We start from the raw sequence: 27,931 nt of genomic DNA, 5'->3' as shown, positions 1-27,931 counted from the left end.
CACAGTACTGTTACCACTGTCATATATAATATGCTACTGCTGCTGCTCTGCTGTAACTACCGAGGTCACACCACGGTACCGCCCACACAGACGTCTATGACGCGGCCACACAGCAGCAGCGCCGTCCCTGGCAGCTGTCAGCATCAGCAGCACGTGCGTGCTCCTCCTCCTCCGTACACAGCGCGTCACCGCTCTCCGCGCAGGCGCACTCCTAGCCCCGTCACTGGCACGGGGACGCGCCCGCCGTCTGAGTGTTTGGGATTATAGTGGGCGCGCTCCTACACCAGACTAGCTCTCGCGGCTCGGCGCGCGTCCCCGCGCCGGTCTTTCTCCTCCACTCTCCCTCCGCGGTATAAGCGGGGCCCCTGGGAGGAGAATGTGCTGAGAGGAATATGGCGGAGCTGCTGCTGCTGCTGCTGGAGGAGGGGATTCCGGGAGGCCGGCGGGCCCTGCTGGACAGCGATACGGATTGGGAACGGGCGGCCGACTACTGCGAGTACAAACACATCCAGGTCTGTGGTGGGGGGATGAGGGATGCGGCTGGGCCGGGGGAACAGGGCGCCCGGTGTATGTGTGTAATGTCTGGCCCTGCTGCCTTGTTTGCTAGGAGGAGATGATGCCCTTGTAGCCAGTGTTACATAGTCGCTTCCCAGTGCCGGGCTGCTGCTGCTGTCCCCTTTGTCACCCAATAGGTCCATGTCAGACATATAATGGGGAGGTGTAATGAGGAGGCTATTAGTGTGATATTTGGTGTACATGATGTGTAGATACAGTACGGCCACCCCCGGGCATGTATCCGGATTCTGCTATAGACAATCCCTCTCAGTTGTTTGACACTTAGATTTTAAATCCCATTCAGGTAGTAGCAGCGGATTAAAAGTTTGAAGCATCACGTTTCTCAAATAAAATAGTCCCTCTGACTGTAGCAAAGTGTAAATAGTTGCTGCTGTAACAATGCCCTATGTTGGTCATAAAATGCCCACATACATGATTTCTTCTTGCAGACACTATGAGGAGCCCAGCTTACCGCTCATGACAGGAGGCGGTACAGGGTCATTGTGTGGAAATGGAGTTAAATGTTACTTGGCCTATTTTAGATTTTGTGCTCCAAATTATGAAGTTGCTTCTTACCTGTAAAACTTATTTTATGAAGTATACAGATAATACCTTTGAATGTCTTTTGGGTGAGCCCACTGTTGCCTGATTAGTGAGCACAGTAGGAGTTGTGTGACATATGTAATCTCTCTGACATGTAAATGGCTAAAGTCGACTGGGCAAGAACTGTTGCACCATGACTGAGACACCATTGTAATTCAAAGCAGGATAATTTTGCTCCACAATTTTCAGAGTCTGATGGTAAAAAGGATGAGGATTTCATTGAGCGCTTTTGTGACATGTATGGGCAAAAAGTTGAGTCGACGTGTACTTACAGCAACTACTGATGCTCACCGTGTGTATGGCAGGCATCATTAGACCAACACAAGAGAGCCAAACTTATTAACATTTTCACTTTCGCACAGTAGCTCTAATCAGGTTTTATAGGTTTCTGTAAGTTACAGAACATTAATATTTTAGCAAACATTCATGTCTACTGTCACTGATGGAACCCAATTCATTTACATAGTTTGTGAGGTGAATGTACTGTAAACAATTAACCACAAAGCAGAGGTGGGAGTGGCATGGCGTAAACTGGTGCTTTCTTGTCACTTTAGCAGGTACCAAATTTCCCTGTACATTAAAATGAAAGGCGCTCCATCTGTATGCATATGAGGTACCACAGTAATTACAAGTTTATGAACAGTTGCTGTCCCAATTCAATTACCCTCTTTTAGTGGGATGTATCTCAGATTTGATTTCTTACAACAACCTATGGAGGTGTGAACAGAAATAGGCCTACTGTAATTGCGCTCATCAGGGCAGTGTTAGGCTGCCAACAGCAGCTTGCGTCTTATTACATCATCTCCTAAGGTGCTGATTCAATGAGCTTGTTGTGCGGCTGAACTTTAGTGTTCACGAAACATATACACTATATATGGTATTCTCGACATTGCTACTTTTTTCGGTGCGCCTCTGGTGAAAGGAAAACAGACCATTATGTTTAATTAAGTCACCCCTCCCCCCCGCTTCCAAGGATGGGATGTGCAGGGCTTGGCCGTCCGATCATACTACATGCTACTTCAGCCTCGCTATTTAATGCTATGACATAACCTCTCTTCCAGAAGTTAGTGACACAATTTTTTTTCACAGCCATAAGATAAACCTAACTAAATATAATATGTGGTGGTATTATGCACCAGCACTGAGACAGATGAGTAGGCCTTGTTATGAAAATGTGTTGTGCAAGACTTCACACAGTTATGTGGGAGACTGATCAGTCATCAGAACGGCCAATTGGTTAGCTTTACACACTTACCGATGTCTCTGGGCTGACATCACAACTGGGAGGGCATTTACATTTGCCCACACCGTTGTGATATCTGTCGGAGGTCCCTGCAGCCATTGTACGGGTAGTCGGAGGGTTGTCTGTACGCATAGCCAAATGCACCGATATATATCACTATTGGTATCTGCAGGGCAAACCTGATATGTCTGTAAATGATGTAGTTCACAAACATATCTGGTGTACACACGCCCCGATGCACTCTAGATATATCGCTAGTTGCTAGAATGAGCAATATAGTGCCAAGTGTGTACCCAGCATTATGGTCACTGTAACCCACCAATGTGGATTTATATTCTGTCTCCTGCTCATAAATGAGCCTAGTAGATGCTAGATTTACTATTGCACAGTTTGTCAGTGCAGTCGATGATGGGTGTTTTTTGACAGATTAATTTAAAGCGGCAACATAAATAAATGCTAAACCATTCTGGTTCAGCATTTATTTCTGTGTCCGTTTATTTCGGTCAAAGCCACCATTTTGTAAATCTACCCCTAAGTGTTTATATTTTCATATGGGTGGTTGATACCTATCATTACATGGATGGACCAAAATGTAATTTTTTTAATAAGTTTTAAATATGTTTACAACTGTTTGCATTTTAACTCTGATTTGGGATAATGCCACAGTCTGTACTGTATAGTGTGTTTTGGGTGGTACAGTACTTCAAATGGGTGTCATTTGCAAAGGGGGGGAATTGCAATATATATTTGTTTCCATCCCACTGTCAATACTGCAGACTTCCATAGAATTGGGTATCCTGTCAAAATTAAATGTGTCACTTTGGGGCATTTCCAATTAGGGCCCGTATTCAATTTGACGGACCCGCGATACTTTTCCGCCTTTTGGACTTTTCACCTACATCGCTTGTTTTGCAGGCGGAAAAGTATCGCGCGCGTACCCCCGTATTCAATTTGAAAGTACGCGAAAACGGGACCCGGCGAAACTTAAACAAGTGGAAAATCCTGTCAGATTTGGGGAAATCAGCCTGACACCCCCCCAAAAGATTGTCTGACATGGGGGTTAGCTATGGTTTCCCCCGATTTGGCTTGCTGAAGGTATTTGGTGTTTTTTAAACGGGCTCAATAGCTGCTAAATAGCGTTTTTGTATAAGTGGTGCAGAATAGTATTCAGGAGTTTTTTGTGCAGAAAATAACTTATCCCAGCAAATTTGGGGTACTTGAAAATTAGGGCCAGCATATTTTTAAGTTGCTAAAGTTAAGTTTCAAAAATCGTGAAAAATCCGCAAACACCTGCAATGAAAAAAAACACTTGGGGAACCCCCTGGAGTATAGTTCGCTAGTTTTGAAGTTTGACCCCCAACATTTTTGTGTTTGCCCCCAAATTCAAAGAGATTTTCTGGGGTGTCTTAAGTTTACCTTTGGGGGACTGTCTGAAGGCTGCTCGGGGGTTCCTGCAACGTTGCACCTCAAAACCCCAATTCTGCACTTTTTTCTGCCTGCTATTCACTTTTTTCTGCCTGCATTAAGGCGGAAAGTCTTTCAAATTGAATACGGCGATACTTTTCCGCCTGGTGAAATTACGTCATAGGAGAAACTTTTTCGCCGATTCTGGCTTTTCGCCTCAAATTGAATACGGGTCTAGGTGCGAGTTTACCAAAAATCTCTCACCTGCAAGTTTGTTTTTTTTCCCTAGGTGAGAGATTTTTGGTATCCAATTGGGTGCACGGTTTTGATTTATTTTTTGCGTGCCTCCAGAGTTTGTCCAATTTTTTTCATAAAATAATATTTTAAGGAAACATTGTCTGCACCTGCTGTTGACCCCTTTGGACACCCCTTCCTTATGACTAAGTAAGCAATTAGAAGTTCCCAATTAGCTTAATTAGTCCATAATTACTTCTCAACACAGTCCTCCGTCTCCTCTCCAGTGTCTCAGTTTCCATGGACTGGCCGTGCACAGCACAGATACTACTCCCTAATCTTGCACCAACTCCCTGTACACACTAAACTACACTAACCCTGCTCCCTGCATTCACTACCTCTAACTCTGCTCCCGCTGCCCCGCACACGCTACACTATACTACACTATCCCTAACCCTGCACGCGCTCCTTGTACACACTACATTAAAAAAAAAATCCCCCCTCGCTGGATTTTGACGGCAAAAAAACTAATAACCATTTTTTTTTCTTTAATTGGACACTAATGGTATCGGGAGCTCGCAAACCTGTGGTAATCCAAAATTGGTTGCGAAGTCCACGTAATTTTTTGTGCCCAATTGGATATGCCCCTTAGACAACCCCTTAGTTCACATTAAATAGTAGTTGGAGCCTAATTTAATCTGGGTAGCATTTGGTCAATCTAATGACATGACAAATCATTTTTACTAGGTTATTGGTTTATTCAGCAATAAATAAGCCTTCATTTCTAACCTTTGTCTGAAAACTGAGAATTGTACAGCTATTATGTTGGGGTAGTTCATCAGTTTTCGGTATCCTGCCTTCAGCATAATCTCTGTAGCCTCTAATTGCATTTGTTTATGATTTTCTCATAGTACTATTATTTTTTTTCATTACTAATAGTTTTTCTTATGCAATGATCTAATTGTAACACTTGTTCTATCAGTGGACAATTTTGTTTAGAAGTTAAAATTGCCTACCTTGCCATAAATCAAACATTTATACCCCAATCTCTTTAATCTTGTAAAAATAGATTTATTTAAAATACTGTTAGTTTGGACAAATTTTACTTTTTTGAGCAAGCTTTTCCCATGCATTTGAGTGAGAAGTGCATTGTCAATGGGTGAAGAAATTGCCAATGAAATACTTACCTTTTGAATTTCTCCAATCAGCAGCAATGTTTACATACTGGCCACTTGCTGAGCAGGTATTGACATCCAGCCCCATTGAAAACCATGGCATTTGGGTCAAACCAAATTGTGGTACTGTTGCATCAAGCCCTGCCAGATGGGACTTGCTGGCATTTGTAATTCTACAGTAGTAGTTCATATTTTGAATTAAAAATGTAAATTTATTTTAGGGAGAATTTTTTAATGTCAATTGGCAATTTCTGAAACCAGTGAGATTGTTTTGGAGATCTCCATGGTTATTCTGCAAATTGTTCTGTTATGTTCTTTTTGTTTGACACTTCTTTTATGGATATGTTCAATATACTTTTTTTTTTTTTCACCCCGTTTTTCTAATGAGTTTAATGATCACACATTATTACATGGGGTATTCAATTCTGTCTTCTCTCTTATCTTAAGCTGGGGGTATCTGAGTACCTAGAAACCCCCCCTAGCCGCAGCTCCATCGCCAAGCAGCTACACAACTTTTTTTTTTTTTTTTTTTATTAAAAGAAGGAGCAGCCGGATTTCAGGCAACGGTGCCTGCTCTTATAGTCTAGCAGGAGCTGTGCTGGCCCAGCTGGCTGGCTGGCTGACTGACTGTAGGGGGAGCTGCTGCGGCAGCGCGCAGCTCCTCCCAGGAAGTTGTGATGGGGCATTGCAAGAGGGCCAGGCTGAGCTGCGTTGCCGCCGGGTGACTAATCCCGGCGCTTTCTCCTGGACCTTCAGCCGCAGGTGAATTTATGTGGGGAGTGCCCAGCGCGACAGGGGGATTACTGCCAGTGCGGGGGATTACTGCCGGTGGGGGTGTGCATTAACAACTGATACTGTACTTGTTTGACTGCGCTTATGTTTTTGTGTGAAAGAGGTGTGTGTATGTCAATGCGTGTGTCTGTGTGTAGTGTTTGTGAGTGTCTGTCCAAGTGTCTGTGTTGGAGTGTGTCGTGTCAGTGTGTGTGTGTGTGTAATGCCAAACTGACTGTCCATCAACCAAACATGCGTCTTAAGGACGGAATGAGGGATCGTTCCGTCGTTCATTACATTGTTCTAATGTGTACCCAGGATACGATATTTATGCCCGTTGGCTGCCGTATCGTTTCGGTACACATAGTTGCATTGTGCACCCAGCTATAGAAGGGGTAACCTTGCTTAAATCAACAATAACACTGGGGAACAAAAAGAATATTATGTGTATATATATAATTTCTACTTCAGGGTCCATAGGGTATCCACAGGATACCTTGGGGTATAGGTGTGACGTCAGTCGCAGGGCACCAAAGAGTTAAGCTTTCAGCCTCCCAGGATGCACTAGGTCCCCCTCCTATACCCCGCCCCCGGGCCAAGGCACCTCAGTTTAGTTTGGTGCCCGGCCGGAGTCGGGTGCACCTGTTGGAGTGGGGGCTAGAAGAGCCCCTGAAGCTTTTTCTTCATGCAGCTGTGGCTGCACATCTGGATGAACAGCATGGACAGTCAGTCCTGACGTCCATGCTGTCTTCCCTACACCCCGCCGGTACCAGAACGCCGGTACTGATACGGGGATGCTGGTGGGCGTCTGGGGTCACAGCTAGCGGTGACCCCAGATGCTCCGGACCATGGCCGGATTCAAGGGGGACAGAGGTAAGCAGCGGGGTCCCGCGGTGGGTCCCCGCTGATCACATGGTCCTAAGTCCCCAGGCAGGGGGCTCCCTGGGGACTGGCTGCAGCGTGGAGCCAGGCGACCAACCTGCGCTTCCACTACCCCCTGGGACAGCGGACCGCAGCAGAGCGGTAGCGCTGCGGCGTCCCAGGGGTTAAATGCATGCCAGGGGAGCGCGCCTTCCCTGTCTCACAGCCGGCGCCTCCCCCGCTGCACACAGCCCTCTCTGCACTGTGCTGACTGGTCCTGTGTCAGCGCTCCTCCCCCAGGCCAGCTTCTCTCTGCTCCTCGGCGGCCATCTTCTCTGCAACGCATGGTGAACGCTGCTGGAAGTCTGGAAGGAAGCATCGTGGTCTGGGTCCCCCCGCATACCTCTCCTCCGCTGTGGCTCAGGTCTGTGTATGCAGCGCTGTGTCCTACCAGGCCCTGTGTCTGTGTAGTTGAGTGATCAGCGCTGTTAGTGCAGGAATTGTTATTTCTCTGCATTGTATGTGACTGTGCTAGCGCTGCCTGTAACTATTCTTCTCTAAACTGTCAGCTTTATTACTGTCCCTGTTCTTTCTGCTAAAGCCCTTGCGGTGCGGTGCTGCAGGGTGGTCTCTCGCCTATTTAATACTTAATTGGTGAGAGAGGTCACATACGTGGTGCCATCATGTCTGAAAGTGATTTTCCCCTCCGGCTACAGTGTACCACGTGCAAAGTACCGTTAGCGGAGGGGGAGGGTAGCGCGGAGGGCCTTTGCCGGCAGTGTTTGTCCATGGCGCGGCCTATTACGGTTACAGCACCGGTACAGGAGCCGCCCTGGGCTTGTTTCGCTCAGGCGTTAACAGCTTTAGTGGGCCAGTTAGCTCCGCAGCCCGCGTTTACTCCGATGGGTTTGTCCCAGCAGTCTGTGGTGTAGTCACCCATGCAGGGGTTCCCACGACAATTGGTGGTACCCCACAGTCTCCCTATTTCCCCGCTCCCGGGTTCTCAGGAGCCAGCGTGGGTTAACTCCCTGACGAGTTCTGTACAGCACTTGTCGGATGTGTTGCAAGGGGAGTCTGTGATGCGGCCTCATAAAAGGCCGGTGGCGTCTCTGTCCGCTCCTTATGAGGATGACGAAGGGACGTCTGATGATGGGGAGATTCTGGATCCTTACGATCAGGAACCTTTCCATACTAAGGACGCTGATGCTAAGTCCAAAGTATATATTCCTGGACTTATTCGGGCGGTCCGCACAGCCTTGGTGATTGAGGACGAAGTTCCCCCAGTGGCTAAATCTAAGTATGCCTTTTTCAAAGATGTGAAGGGCGATGCCACAGTCTTTCCTCTTTCGGGTCAGTTGGTGGACCATTTAGAGGAGGCGTGGAAACAACCTGGCAAAAGATACCAGCCGCAGAGACGCCTGGCGGTGGCTTATCCGTTCGCGGATAATTATTTTGCTAAGTGTGAATCCCCTCCACAGGTGGATTCTCACGTGACCCGTCTTGTCCGTAGTGCCACATTGCCGATGCCATCCATGTCCTCCCTTAAGGATGCTACGGACCGCAAGGTAGAAATCTGCCTGAAGTCCGCTTATTCCCTTGCAGGGGGGGCAGCACGGCCGGCTATGGCCATTTGCTGGGTTGCCAGAGCGATGGAGCGGTGGGCGGATTCATTAGAGGCTTCTTTTGAATCCGACTGTCCGGCCGAACAAGCGGAGTTGATTGGCAATCTCCGTGATTCGGCCACCTACATCAACGAGGCGGCTCTAGACATTAGTACTCTGGTGTCTAGAATTTCTTCAGCAGCGGTAGCTGCTCGTCGCACCTTGTGGCTGCGATTCTGGAAGGCGGACGCAGATCCAAGAAAGGTCTGGAAGCGTTGCCGTTTACCGGAGAAGTTCTCTTCGGTCCGGATCTGGATAAGATTGTGGCCACGCTGGCGGCAGCCAAATCTGCTTGTCTCCCGTCGGCCGCTGCTCCTTCTGGTTCTGGACCATCGTCCTTTCGGTCATCTAGGGCCCAGGGCAGGCCCAAACCACAGTCGTTTCCTCGACAGGCTGGCCCTAAGAAATCGGTCAAGCCCCGGAAACAGGCATGGAGTACCAGACGTCCGGCCCCCAAGCCAGATGACAAGCCTGCGGCCTGACGGTCCGGGTCTCCCCTTGGGGGATCCCAGGGTGGGAGGCCGCCTGCTGCAGTTCTCCCGATGTTGGTCGTTCACTATGACAGACACTTGGGTTCTGGAGGTGGTCTCTCACGGGTACGACCTGTTATTGGTGGCAGGATCTCCAGAGCTCCTGTTACACCACTTGGACCTGACCATTGCACTGCTGCAACGGCACGGCTGGCTAATCAACTGGCAGAAGTCCACTCTAATCCCGTCTCGGAGGATTCTGCATCTTGGAGCCTTATTGGACTCGGGACAGCAAAGGATCTTCGTGACGGAGGACAAGATCTCTGCTTTACAGTCAAGGGTGCGCAGTTGTCTGCACAGCCGCCGGGTGTCCTTACACTCGGCGATGAGGTTACTGGGCTCCATGGTGTCGGTGTTCGACATGGTGGAATATGCCCAGTTTCACTCTAGACCTCTGCAGCACCTGATCCTGTCCAAGTGGAACGGGCTGCCTCAGTCTCTGAAGTTCCAGACGATTGTGCTCACCCCGGAGGTTCGCCTGTCCCTGGCGTGGTGGTTAAAGACGACCCACCTCAACAAGGGACGTCCGTTCTGGGTTCCAAATTGGGTCCTGTTGACAACGGACGCCAGTCTTCGGGGCTGGGGAGCAGTTTCGGGTCCACCCTTGTTCCAGGGCAGGTGGACGCCGACAGAAGCGGAGCTTCCAATAAATATCTTGGAACTCCGTGCGGTCTTCAATGCTCTCCTGCAGGCACAGCGGTTTCTCCAGGGTCACCCGGTGCAGGTCCAGTCGGACAATGCTACCACCGTGGCCTACATAAACAGGCAAGGAGGAACTCGCAGTCGGGCGGCTCTCGTAGAGGTCTCTCGGATCCTGGTTTGGGCGGAGCGCAATCTTCCGGCCATATCAGCGGTCTTCATCCCGGGAGTGCTAAATTGGGAGGCGGACTTTCTAAGTCGCCAGGACGTTCATCCAGGGGAATGGTCCCTGCACCCGGACGTTTTTCAACTACTGGTGGACAGGTGGGGTCTTCCAGAAATCGACCTCATGGCGTCCCGGCACAACAACAAGTTGCCGGTGTACGGGTCTCGCACAAGAGACGAAGGGGCGTCTCTGGTGGATGCTCTGTCCGTCCGGTGGACGTTCAGGTTCGCATACCTGTTCCCTCCGGTCTCCCTTCTTCCACGGGTAATCCGGAAATTCAAACAGGAAGGAGGGACGCTCCTGTTGATAGCTCCCGCGTGGCCCAGACGGCACTGGTTCTCAGACCTTCAGGGTCTGTCCGTGGACAGTCCTCTGCGGTTGCCGCTACGACCGGACCTTCTGTATCAGGGTCCTTGTCTTCACCCGGACCTGACTCGGCTGTCTTTGGCGGCGTGGCTGTTGAGACGGCCATGCTAAGGTCCTGGGGGTTTGCCAGCTCTGTGGTGCGTACCATGTTACGAGCTCGGAAACCGTCTTCCGCGAGGATATACCATCGCGTGTGGCATACGTTCTTCCAGTGGTGTCGACCGAGAGGTTATGCACCGCGGGAGTTTCGTCTGTCTCGGATTCTCGCCTTCCTGCAAGCGGGACTAGATCATGGGCTTCGCCTTGCTTCTTTGAAGGTACAGGTTTCGGCCCTATCTGTCTGGTTTCACCGTAGGATTGCTACAATCCCGGATGTGCGCACCTTTATGCAAGGTGTTCTCCGTATTCAGCCGCCCTTTGTTCCACCTGTGGCGCCTTGGGATTTGGCTGTGGTCCTGAGGGCTCTCCAAGGACCGCCGTTTGAACCACTGGGCTCAGTGGATATTAAATGGCTAACAGCTAAGACTGTTTTCCTTCTGGCCGTTGCTTCAGCCAGACGTGTTTCTGAGTTAGGGGCTCTTTCTTGTAGACCCCCTTTCTTGGTTTTTCATGGGAACAGGGCAGTGCTCCGCACTCGGCCCGAGTTTCTTCCCAAAGTTGTTTCCCAGTTTCATGTTAACGAGGAAATAGTTGTTCCGGCCTTTAACTCACCGGGTCTTTCCGTGGGTGAGGCCTCTTTGGATGTTGTGCGGGCCTTAAGGACTTATGTTGACCGCACTTCTTTGTTTAGGAAGTCGGACGCTTTGTTGTCCTCTATGGCTTCTGTAAAAAGGGTTGGCCTGCTTCAAAGCAAACTTTGGCAGCCTGGATCCGTATGGCTATTTCTGAAGCTTATCTTCATGAAGGCCTACCGGTCCCTCCTTCTCTGAAGGCTCATTCCACTAGGTCTGTGGGTCCTTCGTGGGCAGCTCGACGTGGTGCCTCGGAAGTTCAGATCTGCAAGGCTGCTACGTGGTCTTCTGTCCATACCTTCGTGAGGTATTACAGGTTTGACACCTTCGCCTCTCAGGATGCTTCCTTCGGGCGGCGGATTCTCCTTTCTGCACAGGAGCGTCCCCACCCTTAAAGGATACTGCTTTGGGACATCCCCAAGGTATCCTGTGGATACCCTATGGACCCTGAAGTAGAAAATATGAGATATGGTAAGAACTTACCCTTGTTATCTCTATTTCTACGAAGTCCATAGGGTTCCACAGGACTCCCGCCCTGTCGCACCTGTGCTGCAGATGGGCTTTGCTCTGGTCACCGGTTTTCCGTCTCCCTCTGGTGAGAATGTGATTCTTGTATGTGTCCAGATCTTTGTTCTCTCTCTTCCTTCTCCTCCTCCGGCCTATGGCTTGGTAACTAACTGAGGTGCCTTGGCCCGGGGGCGGGGTATAGGAGGGGGACCTAGTGCATCCTGGGAGGCTGAAAGCTTAACTCTTTGGTGCCCTGCGACTGACGTCACACCTATACCCCAAGGTATCCTGTGGAACCCTATGGACTTCGTAGAAATAGAGATAACAAGGGTAAGTTCTTACCATATCTCATATTTTTTTTTTTTTTTTTTTCTTGCCAAGGATTTAAGATCGGTTTGAGAGTACTTGCAGGTCCTATTTTCGCATTATATCTTCGCTATAGCTGAATTGGCTTCAATGTAATGAAAAATGATAAAATTCAATTATTTTCTCCATTTGAAGTACCTTACTAGTCTAGGCCTGCTTTACTTAATAGAATCGACTTAGGTTTGCTTTCATTACAACTACCCTCTTTTTCAACAACATTCAAAAGTCTTCACTAATGCTGGGAGGAGGCGTGGCAGTGCACTGCTGTGTCTGCTGGAACATCCTTAGACCACAGCCACACCTCCTCCCAGTATACAGAGAGAAGCAACGGAGAGGACCGAGTGACGCAGTTAGCACACCTCCTGTTCCTTTGGTCGGCCCTCTCTCTGTCCCACCACAACCAATTTCCCACCATTTGGGCTTGTTTTGTTCAGTACGTCCTCTGCTTTTGTGGAGAGGTAGCACTGAATGTGTGAAACAAAACATTTTCATCGTAAAAATGAGTACTTCTTGGAGATGGTGTACTGACAACCCTGATGTTTTTTGTTATATTTGTGGCAATATAGTGTTGCAAAAAGAAAAATATAACTGTATTCGTAAAACAAGCGTATCGGGCTTATTTTGGTCGTCCCATTAGGCCAGCAAGACAAGATTTGGGTTCCTCACAAAGTTTGTAAAACCTGCGTGGAATCACTCCGCAATTGGACTTAAGGTGATCGAAGAGGACTTTAATTTCGGCATACCTATGATGTGGTGTGAGCCAAAAGATCACTTGAGTGCCTGCTATTTTTGTGCTGTAAACGTGAAGGGTATGAATCGATTTAGGAAACGCAAATAGGAATACCCAAGTATGAATTCTGCAAAACAACGATACCACATAGGCGAAGATTTACCTGTGCCATAATTCAGTTCTATGTGCGAAGTTGAATGTGATGAAGTGGAAATGTTAATTTCATCCAGTACAAGTGACAACACAGATGAAAGTGAGTTTGAATAAAGTTTCCTCTACTCCAAACAAATGTTCTCAAAAGGAACTAGACTATTTAATTTGTAACTTGAATTTATCGAAAAAAGGAGCAGAGCTTTTAGCATCCAGACTTCAAGAAAAGTACGATCTTGTGCCAGATGTTACTATAACATTGTACTGAAATAGAGAGCAAGTCATACTGCCGTTCTTTAGCCAAGTTAACAATCTTGTGTATTGCAACTATATTCCTTAACTTCTCCAGATGATGGGTTTACCAGAATATCAAGCAGAAGACTGGTGGCTCTTTTTGGATAGTTCTAAAAGGAGCTTAAAATGCGTATTACTGCACAATGGGAATACATTTTGCGTCGATTCCTATCGGTCATTCAACAAAACTTAAAGAACAGTATGAAAATATCAAGTTACTCTTACAAAAAAATGTTTATTCTCAGCATCAGTGGTCTGTTTGTGTCGATCTAAAATTGGTAAACTTTCTTTTTGGGCAGCAAAGTGGATATACTAATTGTCCTTGTCACATACGCTTATGGCATAGTCGTGCAAAAGAAAAGCACTGGCAGCAAACCGTATGGCCTCCAAGAGAAGTTATAACTGTAGGAGAAGCCAACATCATTCATGAGCCCTTAATTGACAGGAAAAAAAATTATACTGCTGCCTCTCCATATCAAACTAGGTTTAATGAAACTATTTGTAAAAGCATTGGACAAGTCAGCCAATTGTTTCACGTAAAAAAAAAAATGAAAGGAAGGAATTTTTGACGGCCCACAGATACGGAAACTGGTGAAGGATCCAAATTTTACCACATCTATGACTGAAACCGAATCTGAAGCATGGCTGAGTTGTGTCTGCCTAAAAAAATTTTGAATGACAAGCAGAAGGCAGACAACTATAATGAATTAGTCGACAACATGCTAAAATTTTTCCAGAAAGTACGTGCCGTCATGAGTATTAAAATTAATTTTTTTTTTGGTACAGCCATTTAGATTACTTCCCGTCCAATCTAGGAGATTTAAGTGAAGAATAGGGTGAACGGTTCCACCAGGATATTCAGGTAATGGAAGAAAGATATCAAGGAAGTTGGGATCATCACATGATGGCCGCTTACTGTTGAAGTCTGCAGAGGGTATGCCCGCAACAATTATACAAAAGAAAATCCTACAAAAAACAGTTCTCATAGCTTCCTAACACTTTTATGTATGTAATTATCCTGTGTCTTTTTATAACATTTTACAAATCAAATTTAATCAGAAAAAAAAATCTTTAACTACAGTCAGGTGCATAAATATTGGGACATTGACAGAATTTTCATATTTTGGCCTCTATTCACCACCAGAATGGCTTTGGAGTGAAACAAACAAGATGTGCTTTAACTGCAGACTTTCAGATTTAATTTGAGGGTAATTACATCCAAATCAGGTGAACGGTGTAGGAATTACAACGGTTTCTATATGTGCCTCCCACTTTTTAAGGGGCCAAAAGTAATGGGACAAACTAAACAATCCTAAATCTAACTTTCACTTTTTAATACTTTGTTGCAAATCCTTTGCAGGCAATTACAGCCTGAAGTCTGGAACGCATAGACATCACCAGACGCTGTGTTTCATCCCTGGTGATGCTCTGCCAGGCCTCTACAGCAAATGTCTTCAGTTCCTGCTTGTTCTTGGGGCATTTTCCCTTCAGTTTTGTCTTCATCAAATTAAATGCATGCTCAATCGGTTTCAGGTCAGGGGATTGACTTGGCCATTGCATAACATTCCACTTTTTAGCCTTAAAAAACTCTTTGGTTGCTTTTGCAGTATGCTTCGGGTCATTGTCCATCTGCACTGTGAAGCGCCGTCCAATGAGTTCTGAAGCAGTTGACTGAATATGAGCATATAATATTGCCTGAAACACTTCAGAATTCATTCTGCTGCTTTTGTCTGCAGTCACATCATCAATAAATACAAGGGAACCAGTTCCATTGGCAGCCATACATGCCCACGCTATGACACTACCACCACCATGCTTCACGGATTAGGTGGTATATTTTGGATCATGAGCAGTTCCTTTCCTTCTCCATACTTTTCTCTTCCATCACTCTGGTACAAGTTGATCTTTGTCTCATCTGTCCATAGGATGTTGTTCCAGAACTGTAATGGCTTTTTTAGATGTTTCGCAAACTCTAATCTGGTCTTCCTGTTTTTGAGGCTCACCAATGGTTTACATCTTGTGGTGAACCCTCTATATTCACTCTTGTGAAGTCTTCTCTTGATTGTTGACTTTGACAGATATACACCTACCTCCTGGAGAGTGTTCTTGATTTGGCCAACTGTTGTGAAGGGGTTTTTCTTCACCAGGGAAATTATTCTTCTGTCATCCACCACAGTTGTTTTCCGTGGTCTTCCGGGTCTTTTGGTGTTGCTGAGCTCTCCGGTACGTTCTTTCTTTTTAAGAATGTTCCAAACAGTTGATTTGGCCACACCTAATGTTTTTGCTATCTCTCTGATGGGTTCGGTTTGATTTTTCAGCCTAATGATGGCTTGCTTCACTGATAGTGACAGCTCTTTGGAATCTCATATTGAGAGTCAACAGCAACTGATTCCAAATGCAAATGTCACACTTAGAATCAACTCCAGACCTTTTACCTGCTTAATCGATAATGAAATAACGAGGGAATAGCCCAAACCTGTCCATGAAATAGCTTTTGAGTTGATAGTCCCATTACTTTTGTCCCCTTAAAACCTGGGAGGCACATATAGAAACTGTTATAATTCCTACACCGTTCACCTGATTTGGATGTAATTACCCTCAAATTAAATTTGAAAGTCTGCAGTTAAAGCACATTTTGTTTGTTTCATTTCAAAGCCATTGTGGTGGTGAATAGAAGCCAAAATATGAAAATTCTGTCAATGTTCCAATATTTATGCACCTGACTGTATTTTTAACATTGTTTAATTTTTCATAAATATTAAAGACATATGCATATCTCAAAAACTAGAGCCAATTGAAAAATCATTCATGATCAGAAGCACAAAATTAATCGAAATCGACTCTTACATCCCTGGCAACAGATTGACTGAGTGTTTCTCAGTGTACTTAAATGATAAACATTCTTTTATTCATGAATGGTGGCCTGTGTGTGTGATCATAGTCAACAGGATCTTCAGCGATGCTGGTAGAGATCTGGCTGGTCAGCTCGAGTTCCAAACGGCTGGGTCTTATTCATTTTGGCTTCTTAGGTGTTTGGCCAAATCACACTCATTCTGACGCTTGGTTCGCAGGCTGAGCAGTAGGATCATCCCTTGTGTAACATATTTCAAACATAAGTAGCTTGCAGTGAAGTTTTTCTAACTTTTTGTTTTTTGTACTAATGCCGCGCATCCACTACGCGACATTACTGAGCGTCAGCAAATCGGGCAGTTAAAATTCAAAAACGACGAGCGATGCGCGCGCCTGCTTTTCGTTTTTGACATCTATCATCGCCCGAACATGTTGGTCACCCCAACGACGACGTCAGGTTGCCCATGTTCGGGGATGATCGATGTGCCTACACTGAACGACTGAACGTTCAGTGTAGGCACATCAGACTGTGAAACGACTGCACAATTACAATGTCGTAATCGTGCTCTCGTTTCACAGTCTTAAGTGGATACACACCTTTAGGATCCACTACTACCTGAACTGTAATTTCTTTCTCGCCCCCTCCCATTAAAATATTTGTATTTTCTTGGTATATATAAATGCTCTGTTGCCCTTTTTGCTTTGATATAGCTTTTCCTAATTATAATTCAGTGCACTGAAAGATGTTGTCTTCAGCTACAACGACTGTTTGAAGACATCACAGGGTTGCCAAGGAAACAAATGGATCACTCATTACATGATGGGAACCGTGGCTCTGTGTGTGTATTGACTTAAGCTGTTTATCCATTTTACAAGTATTTAGTGTCATAGTCTTGCAAGACAGTTGGTCTTCTCACAATTCTGGTGGTTTTTTCTCAGGTCTCCTACGCACATATTATGAATGATCCATTTTTAATGGCTGCTAAGATTTCTAGATCACCCAGTGTTTCCTTCACTGTACTTTCAGTACTGTTTGTGCAATTGTCATTCATTCACATGGATAATCGGGCATGATTAACGGCATATTAGACATATAGGGGAGCAGTGACAGGGAGTGATTCAATTGTTTGCGTTGGTCGCAACGGCCGCATTTTCACTCCCAAATGCACAGGATTAACCTCGTTAAGTGGCTTCTCCAGTGCTGAGTACCGGGCACTCTACAATTAAGGCACACTCACGACAAGCCCCAAAGCCCTACTTTATGCTGATTTCAGCTTACATTTCAGGAGGGTGCTAGCAGAAATCTGCGTTTAGTGCAGCTTCGGGACTGGTTCCCGAAAACAATTGAATAGCTTCCGGTCACTTTAGACTGGAGCTACAGGAGCAATAAACAATTAAATTACCCCCTTTTCTAACTGAAGAGATATGCAAGTTACTTATTTATGGTAGACTACTGAAAGATACTTTACCATAGTGACTTTTTTACTTATTAAAATGTACAACGTGCCATCACCCATTTCACAAACTTGTCACTGGCAATGCTCACAATAATAAAACAAAACTAAGACCAAGAAAAATTTGATTTTGCAAACTGTCAGCATTTCACTTGTAGAAATTTAGGATGTCGACATTTTGCAGCTCCCCAATGTTGTCATCCTAACTGTCGACATTACAACTGGCAATTTGCTGACAGCATCCTGTTTTAGACCTGGTTCTTCCAATTGATGAAAGCAAATAGAGTATAAAGAGGGATATAATATGTCTTATGCCAGGGTTGACAACGTGCGAAACTCGAGCTGCTATGCAACTATACATTCCAGCACGCCCTGCCTGGCAAATCTGTGGTAGCGCATGCTGGGATGTGCAATTCCACAGCAGCTGGAATTCCGCACACATTGCTTATACGTACTGTGGGTCTGTAAAAATTGCTTATGTGGTCAGATACAAATATGCGTAATAATTAGTGTAGTTGTGTGCTGATTTGTGCCATGACACTTCATTTATACACCCGTCTTTCTTTTAAGTCATGCTTGAGTGAGGGGAAATTAGCAAGGGCTGGCCATTGGGTATGTGAAAGCAATCATTAAGGAGAAATTCTATTTGTTTGATCCAAACCTCTGGGCCACACAAGTTTTGAACATGAAATTAGAAAAAAAGACAAACTATTTTTTTTTCTATGTACTTTATTGGAACACTGACGTGTTGTAATGTTCCTGCTTCTGTAAACACATGGAGGGAAGTTTACTTCTCTTTAGACAAACGTCTTGTTGGTTTATTCAATATTCAAATATATACTATTCAAAGTAACTCCCAGAATATGTGTGCTTTGGCTCTTCTAAGTACTTTTTGTGTTTGATGATAATTCAAGATAATCCGATTACTCTTGATGACTAGAGCTATTTAGTCAATGATGGGCAACATGACATGCACAGACCTCCAACTCTTAAATGGGTGCACATTAGGCCTGATTCAGGTCTGGACCTGCTGGGTTTGTTATAGCAGTATTCCGATTATCGGAAAACTGCACATGTGCAGGACCTGTTCTGTGATCTCTCACAGATCCCCCAGTTCAATCAAGCTGCGGTGTTTGAGGGGCGGAACAGGGGCATATCGCTCTTGACCAGGGCAATGGCGACTTCATGGGCTATGAATGGTCAAGTATCTGTGAAAGACATCTGTGCAGTGGCTACCTGGTTATCTGTTTATACTTTCTCAAGGCATTATGCATCGGATGTTTCAGACGCCTACTTTGGAAGTCATGTCCTCAGAGGGGCAGTGGCTTGAATAAATTACAAAGTTCATGCTTTATGACTATTCATTAAGTTTGAACTTTGTATTATTCCCCTCCTCCCCCCATATATTATGCTTTGCTATATCCCAGAGTAATGGCTGCCATGAAGTAGGAAGAAGAAAACCGGGAATTTGTTTTTTCGAGATACTTTATAGCAGCCTACAATATACCCTCCCTAATGTGTTTTTTTTTTTTCCCCCCAGGTATGTGAGGAGATGCTCAAAAGACTAGGGAGCTACAGGGGAGGGAACCTATATACCCCAAGTGGACAGTTCCTGAGGGGGGGGGGGAAACACTTCCTGTCTAGTACTAGGGTAATGCGATGTAATGGCTGCCATGAACTATCTCGAAGAAATTAAATTAAGTTGTTTTTTTTTTTTTGGTTTTTTTTTCACCCTGATCTGTACAAAATAAAGCGGAATTTATACATAAATTGGCATTTATAAATTTGATTTTTCCATAATTTATATGCTGCCCTATGTCAGGATGCAGCCTGGGATCAGCTGCTACTCACATCTGCAATGGCATCTTCGGGCCTGGATGCCAGGCATAGAGAAAGGTAGTGGCTGAGTATTCTGCCCAGCGTTTGCTAGAGCCTTCATGTGTGCATCCTGGTTACCACGGTGCGGACCTGGGCGCTGCCATGTTGGTTCATGTTATCTGATCAGTATTCTCCTATGGTAGTTCTGCGGTCGGTCAGCTGATGTCCTTGGCCAATGACCAGCTACCTAGGGTTATTTTAGAGTACTTCCGGCAACAGGCAGTTGCCTGTACAACTTCGCTCCTATAATGGTTTTCTACTGTGACTGCGTCTCCGACTCTGTTTTCCTTTCCAGTGTACTCACTTCATGACCTTCCGACTCCTTCCTGTTCCAGCAAGATTGGCTATACAGCGTCTCATACCACCTGTGCCAACTACCATCGCTATACAGCATCTCATACCATTAGCGCTGACTTTAATTGCTACTAGCATCTCCAGAGTATCGCCCACTGCTGGTCTGCGTCTGGGTCTCTTGTATTTACATCCTATTGGATCTCTTTTAGTCTTTACGTCTGGAACTCTGACATAATTTCATACCTGAACATTTACTGTATCGTCTTTGCTTCTATAGTCCTCCCATATCTATTGTGTTTTCTCCAGGTACCTGCCCTGAGGGCTGAAACCTGTTCACTTGGTGCAGCGAAACACAAACCCTGCTTGGTGGGGGTCACTGGTGAATACCATCAGATGGACTATACCACCACCTGGGGGAGACTTATGAAATATATATATATATATATATATATTTTATAATATTTTTGCCTTCCAGTTTCTTGTCATCGCAAACCTCTGGTCCTAGTTCCTACAGTTGAAGCCAATACACACCTGGGCTTGACAGTTTGTACAGGCCAAATGGAAGCCGGCGGGTCTCAGGGTGATGGAGACCTTCAGAATGTTTTCTCTTGTCTGGAGGCACAAGAGACCCTTCGGCAACACATGGGACGACATCTCCAGGAAGTATCTATCCAGAGTCCAATCATTCTTTCCGTTCTGTCCGTTTCAGGTCCATCTCAACACTCTTCCAGAAGTCCTCCAGTTGTCCTTGCCGTTTCTAAATTCTCACCTTCAACTAGTTCCTCCCAACCGCTTCGATGGTACCCTAAAAAATTGTAGGGGTTTTGTTAACCAATGCGAGATCCATTTCGAATGCTTACCTCAATTTTCCCACCTACAGATTCAGGGTTGCATTTGTTATTTTTCTCCTAACTGGAACATCCTTGGACTGGGTCTCACACCTGTGGGAACGAGCTGATTGGTCTCTAATTATGATGGTTTCATTAAAGCCTTTAGGCAAATTTTTGACACCCCTGTAAGGTCCGTTTCAGCATCTTCAGATCGCCTGCAGGTCTGGCAGAGTTCTTGTTCTGTCGGTCAATATGTGGTTTCATTTCAGACTACAGCATCTGAACTGCAATGGAACAACGTAGCTCTCAAGGCAGCTTTCTTGCATGGGCATTCGGAAAGAATGAAGTATGACCTAGCTTCTCGGGATTTGCCAGAAACATCGGGAAAGGAAAGTTAATCGAGGGCGTGAAGACTGTACTCACGTTTGACCACCCATTGTTGCCACCGGTCGACATCCATCTTCTCGACAGAACAAACTCGTGCAAGTTAACAAGGCTCATTTAACCCCAAGTGAACGGAGTCGTTGTATGCTCAACCAACATTGCCTCTATTGTGCTAAATCAGGTCACTTCCTGAAGTCTTGCCCTCTCTTTTCATTGTTCCGGGAGAGGTTCGGTTAGGGGTTGTGTCCAAATCTTCTCACTTAATTGATCCACTGTTACCAGGTTGTGCTTTCAGTGGGACCTCATTCCGAATATTTCCTTGCTCTGATAGACTCAGGAGCTTCAGGAAATTGTTTGTCTAGTTCTGTCGTCCAATAATTAGGAATCCCAGTCTGATCCCTCCAAAACAATTTTAGTCCTCTCTGGCGTAGATGGGAGTACTCTTTATTTTTTGTCATCCATCTTCTGATTATGTGCACTTAGGCAGTACAGATATTTTTAGTTGTGTGTATTATTGAATATTTCCAGTAAAGCCTTTATCAGTAATACTTGTCTTGTCTATTCAGATACACCTTTACATTGTATAGTCAGTTCCACACTGACATTGGCACACACCAATGTAATTAGGGGTTTAGAGCGCTTTATATCTGTTCCCACAGTGTATTTATTTATTTATTAAACTATTATCGTAGGTTTAATTTAAGTTTTTCGACTGTTCTCTCCTATTACAACTCTTACTTTGGCCTCCCTCCGCTTTAAGCGCCTTCCAGGCATTCAAGGAGACTTTCTCTTCCGCCCCATCCTGAATCAGCCCAATTTGGAAAAGCCTTTTACTGTAGAGGTTGATGCATCATCTGCCGGTGTAGGAGCACTTCTTTCTCAATTGGCCACAGACGGCCGGAATCATCCCTGTGGTTTCTTCTCGAAGAAGTTCTCAGCAGAAAAGAATTGCACTATTGGGAATTAGGAGCTGCTGGCCATGAATTGACTTCAGAAGAGTGGAGACATCTTCTTGAGGGGGCCAAATTTGCAATTACCGTAATCTTGGATCATAAAAATATATTATATTTAAAAACAGCACAAAGACTTAACCCCAGACAAGCTTGTTTGTCTTTTTTTTCCCACTTTTTTGATTTGAAGGTGGTCCTCCGGCCAGGTAACCTTAACAAAAAAGCAGATGCCTTGTCACGTTTCTTTTTATCCCACGAGGAGGATGAAAAGGATTTTAAAGCGCAACCTATTCTACGGTCTTTACCAAGACTCCTCTTGAATCTCCACCTCCAGGGAAGATTTTTGTTACTCCTAATCTTCGTAAGCAACTGTTAACTTAGGCTCATACCTCTTTTGTTTAATGGTCATTCTGTGGTTCTCAAGACTTGTAAACTTCTCCACATTCATATTGGTGGCCATCTATGTCTACGGATGTGAAGGAATTTATTGCCTCTTGTGCTCAACATAAAACACCCCAGAAGAAAATACAGGGACTTCTTCGGCCTTTAACTATTCCCACCAGTCCATAGTACTACCTATCGATGGACTTTTTTACGGATCTGCCTGCCTCTAAAGGTTACAACACCATCTGGGTAGTAGTTAACCGTTTTTTCCAAAATGGCCTATTTGGTCACACTCGTTGGACTACCTTCAGCTCTTCAGTTGGCTAAAAACTTTATTCGAGAAATCTCCCGGCTGCATGGTTTTCCATCCGAAATTGTGTCCAGAGGAGTCTAATTCGTGGAGAGCTTCTGGCGAGTATTTTGTTCCTCTTGTCACATCAAGTTAAAGTTCTGTTCAGCATATCACCCACAGACTAAAGGGCAAACAGAACTGGTGAATCGGGAACTCGAAACCTTCATCGGACTGTTTTTGTATCCTCCTCTCAGAATGACTGGCTGGACCTCCTTCCTTGGGCAGGATTTGCTCACAATTTTCTATACCATACTTCTACCGATTCCACCCCTTTTTTCACAGTTTTTGGGAGACACTCGAGTGCCATAATTTCAAAGTTTTTCACCTTTTGGAGGTACCAGCGGTCTCTGATCTTCTGACATCTTATTCAGACATCTGGAGGAAAGTTCACATTTCTTTAAAAAAGACCTCAAACAATTACAAATGATTTGTGCCTTTACTAAAACCTGGTGATAGTTTGGCTTTCCACCAAAAACATCAGGATGAGTGTGCCTAGCATTAAGTTTGCTCCACGATTTTAGACCTTATCAAATTTTGAAAGTCATAAACCCGGTAGTGTATAAATTAAGTCTACCTCCAAATTGTCCAGTTCTTTTAATGTTTCTTTGCTTTGACCTCCTAACTCTCAATCTTTTTCAGCAATTCCCACCCAGAACTCCACAGGTTCATACCCAGTGTGGAATTGAGTTTAAGGAGACTCTGGATTATCGTCTTCTTCTGGATCAGCTCCAATATTTGATTGATTTGAAGGGCTATGGCCCTGTAGAACGCCCCTGGGTCAAAGCCTTGGATCTTTAGACTCCTCAGCTTAGACGTGCTTTTCATAAGAAGTTTCCCAATAAACCACCTAGTTGTCTGGAGTAAACCCTGAAAGAGGGGGGTACTGTCAGGATGCAGCCTTGAATCGGCCGTTACTCGCGTCTGCAATAGCGTCTTCGGGCTTCTAGACGTCCGGACGCCAGGCATAGAGACAGGTAGTGGCTGAGTATTCTGCCCAGGGGCTGCTAGAGCTTTCGTGTGCGTCCTGGTTGCTGCTGTGTCTCGCCAACACCTGGAAGAGACATATATTGCATTCCTGCTTGTCATCCACTCCCCCCTAGCCCTCCAGTCCTAGTTCCTACAGTTGAAGCCAATAAACACCTTGGCTTGACACCCTAATGTATGGCATAACTGGATGTCTAATGGTAACTTGTATAGCGTTCCCGCTAGGCTGTCTTGCCCTGCCCTATTTCTAAAGGACAAAAAGCATCCTGTCCTCCGGCGCTGCGCTCCACTGAAACAGCCTGCGGGTGCTGTACCCACCGACGGGTCGCAGTGTCCCACCGGTGGGTAAACTGCGGTGTAGCGGTCACTGCTGGTGAATGGATGCCGGACGCATGTGCCCAGCATCCATTCACACTAACAGCAGCGCTTGGGGCAGCCCGGCATGTCTGTGTGCTGGGCACGCCCCCGAGAGTGACAAAAAGGGGACACTTCTTAGAAACGCCCCTTTTCCTTGACCACAGCCCCTTTTTGGGCGAGCACACTACTTCGGTGAGCGCAGGTAGAGTGAACACTATAGCTGCCCTTTGTCCCTAGTTTCAGGGTAAGGTCCAAACTTAAAATGTTTGTCATGGGAATGTCCCTCTTTTTAGTATTCTCCAGGACTATATAAAGGCGTATTTAAAATTTAAAAAATGTCAATCAATGAACATGATAGTGTGTCATCTCTAAGATTTAATCATGCATGGCTGTTTTAGATGCATCCCACTCAACAGCAAATTGTCCCTGGAAATTATTTTAGAATATTGGTAGTTGTAAGTAACCATAACACAATTGACATGCAGGCTAGTAGGCACTAGCTTGGTCAGAAGGTCATCAGTAACCATGTTGACATTTATAATGTGAACACCATAATGTCAACATTAAAATGTTGTAATGGTATAAGCTGTTGACGGGCACTATGTCGACATCCTCAATGTCAAAATGTTCAATGTCAATATCTGAACGGTCGCCAAGTGAAATGTTGACAGTCTGAAGATGCCAGTGGTTATTTTTAGGCGCTGCTAGGAGGTTTAGGGTTAGACTGCAGGGAGGAAGGGAAGGTTAGGATTAGGCACTAGGGGGATTGATTAGGGATAAGAGGTTTAATATTCAATGAAACTCTGCTGCTGAGATCTTGTTGCCAGGACAAGGTAAGACACCAGTAGACCACCAGGGATTGCTTGTCGACAGTTAATCACGTTAACATATCATCCATGTAGACATGATTAATGTCGACATGCATTCTAATGTCTACATGATAACTGTTGACCAATCATACATAACCTGTTATATACACAAGTCATCACACTATTGTCCACAGTTTAAGACCTCTCAATAACTCGACATTCTATAGCTCAGAGGTTCTTCTTTGTCTATTTGGTGGTATTTGTGTGCGTATCCTCAGGATACCGCTATCTGACTGGCCATATAGATTCCTTTTGTTAGGGCGTGTAAACTCAGTTAGAATGTGCAGATACCCGGTTCTCAATGATATATGCATACACACAATAAACAGTATTTGAGTAGTAATCGTATTAATATTTAAACTTTATACACACTGTCAGTGGTTCCCAAACTGGGTGCCATGGGGCACTTGCATGGGTGCCACAGGTTGGTGGTCCAAAACTAAATCAATTTATTTATAGTCCATGTGATAGGCAAAACTAGGACTGGTGGCTGCCAAGTGCCAATCATAAAATATATAGACCAGCAGAGCACAACCCTGTCCACCAGCACATAACTGAACCTAATGCAGGCATATATGCACAATTTACTTAATTAAAACATTTTGCTAAATTTCTCAATTAAAAAAAAAAAACTTTTGGCCTGCGTGCCATGAAAAGAATGTTGATACTCCGAGGGTGCCGTGATTCAAGAAACTGTGGGAGTCACTGCTCTATGTAATTGTTATAAGTATTTTACACTTAATATGATGCATATAGTTGTAAAGACTGTTTATACAGATGAATATTATAATAATAAAACAATGATGTGTGCAGAAATGTGGGAAAATTGCTTTACTTAATTTAGTTTTTTTTTTTTTTTTTAACTTTAACCTGTACCCTTTTTTCTAGTTTTCTTTTACCATGTTATATACACGACCGGTGTTTTTTTTTTTTTTTTTGGCCTTATGCAAACCATCCCCTGATCCCATTTTATTACCTTACCATATTGCCAATGTCCCCTTCTTAATTGGGTTAAACACTATTGATGCTAGTAAAGACACTAGTTGAGCACCACAATTTTGCTTTGGTTTGTGGTGGTGCACCTTGTTTACGCTCCATAATCTAGAAGAGTTTGCAGATATTTTAGCAGTCTCTGAAGGGACTGGTGTGGTTTGACAGTAAAAAGGTAGACAATGTCTAGATAGACACCAGATGTTAGACTAAGGGTGGGCAATAAGCGGCCCCCCAGATGTTGTAGAACTACACATCCCAAAATTGCCCTGCAACAGTTTTACTATTTGGCCAAACTGTTGCAAGGCATGCTGGGATTTGTAGTTCAACAACAGCTGGAGGGTTGCTTATTGCCCACTCCTGTTTAGACAGTCAATAGGTCGACAGGGACATAATGTCGACATGTAATAAGGTTGGCGGGTACTAATGGTCGACACATTTTTATTATTTTTTCTAACCCTAACCCTCTCCTCCTGGTCCCTATCCGTCGGGTAGGTGCCTGACCCTAACCGGCTCTTCTAGTACCCAACCATAAAAAAAAAAGTGTTGACCATTTTTTTGTGTTGACTATTTGTCCATTTTGATCTTACATGTTGACCTTTAGTGTGTCCACCTTTTGTCCCTGTCGACCTATGGACTGTCTCTCACTTTTTAAACTCGGCCAATGTATTCGAGTCCGAGAACAGAGCAAACTAGCATGGTTTTTCAGACTCCAAAAACTCACGATTTAAAATCTCATTCAGATGTTTTCCCATTTTGAAGATGAAACTCGACCAATGTGAGTTTTTCTAAACTCTCATATTATTACATTTGGCCCTTGGTGTCTATCTAGACGTTTTCAACCTTTTTACTGTCTATAGCCCGGATACCGAAGAAAGACTGCATACAAAGTGTAATTGTCACATCAAAATTCAATGCACTTTTATTAAATAAAACTTTTTTTTTTTTTCCCTATCTTTGGGCAAAATCTATGTTAAGCGTGTCTTTCCTCAACACACCCTTACTGTACTTTGGCTACATAACACCTCCAACCCCTGTCATAGGGGGTCATAAGTGCAACTTGCCAGCACTCAGAAAAAGTGCAAGCTGCTGCAAAAAATTTTTTATAACTTGTGTTTACGTCCAACTTTGAATGAGGTCCACGGTGTCACCAAAGAGAATGTTGTGCTGTACCTCAGCTATTTTGTACTTCTTAAATTAGTTTCCAGTGTTCACTAGGTTTTTTTTTGGGCAGGGTGCTAATTGCTGAGGAGAGCACTTTTTTTTAATTTTAAAGGGTAAAATTTTGGATGTGACTTGTCCCTGAAACTGTTATAGACAATGATTGTAACAAAAATGATGCCACACAGTAGTATCTTATTTCACCACAGTAGTACCCACATTATATATTATGCCATATACGGGAGAATTGTGGCTCACACCACTGAGTCTGGGTGAGTCCACTCTGCCAGCATTTGCAATTCTTCCACATTAATCCGTCCTCCAGAAAAGTTCGCTCCTTTCCCACACCATAGCCGACATCCTAAACAAGTCTGGGTCCCCTCTGCTGCCCCAAGCTGCACAGCTTGCAATTCATCCCCTGCTACCTATCCCTGGAAAGGGGGAGATGGCATGCTACTGGTGCAGCAGGCTGCTTATTTTGGGGTGTACCATGCCCTGTGGCTTCACATTTAAATCACTGTCTTGCTCATGCCAAGGTGAGCTTCAGGCAGCTCTCTACTTTGCATAGGCTGTGGAGGGGAAAGGGAGAGTTGGGCTGCCAGCGGCATGCAGTGGGGAGCCCTAGGTTCCAACGTATTCTATTTTGTGCGCTTACTGTGGGCTGGGATATGGTTGAGCAGCTACGTCTGTTCCTTTGCTCCGCCTACCTCTTCTACTCTGTTGCGGTCCTACAGTTTGTGTGTCTGCTCCAGAGAAGACCCTGCACAGTTCATCAATTGCAAAATGGGCAGAGCACATTTTGCAGTTAACATAACGGGCAGGGATTGGCGCCCTGCTAAAAGTGCCTAGCAGGAACGCTAACTTTCCTTTTTTTTTCCGTCTTGTTCAAGATTTGGCGTGCCTTTAAGGATAATTGTTTACTGGTGTGATCAAGCCTTTAAAAAGTGTGCTATTATATAAACAATATTTTTTATCAGGGGAGAGCTACCAAAAGAAAGTGTGCAGATAAATATCTTCAACACATTATTTACATGAGCATATTCTTGCATTAAATTACTTGCTAGGCAAACCAATCTAAATGTAAACACTGCTGCTATTGTTCAATTGGCCTATTTGCAAAGGTCAGAAGCGAGTGGTAGTGAGGCATA

The 27,931-nt window shown here is 44.8% G+C and overlaps 1 protein-coding gene across 2 annotated transcripts in view; it reads left to right on the top strand.

Annotated features, from left to right (window-relative positions):
• The first annotated feature begins 217 nt into the window (after positions 1 to 217).
• The window catches only part of KIAA1958 (KIAA1958 ortholog), a 136,088-nt gene continuing 108,374 nt past the window's right edge, over positions 218 to 27,931 (top strand). For both annotated transcript variants that reach the window (XM_088460076.1, XM_088460075.1), the window contains exon 1: positions 218 to 512. The gene's annotated coding sequence lies outside the window, so the exon portion shown is untranslated. The remainder of the gene's footprint in view (positions 513 to 27,931) is intronic.

This window comes from Taudactylus pleione, unplaced genomic scaffold, assembly GCF_031769625.1.
Source record: "Taudactylus pleione unplaced genomic scaffold, aTauple2 ptg000967l, whole genome shotgun sequence".
In the NCBI taxonomy this organism is placed as follows: Eukaryota; Metazoa; Chordata; class Amphibia; order Anura; family Myobatrachidae; genus Taudactylus; species Taudactylus pleione.
This window is presented reverse-complemented; position numbering and strand designations above follow the sequence as displayed.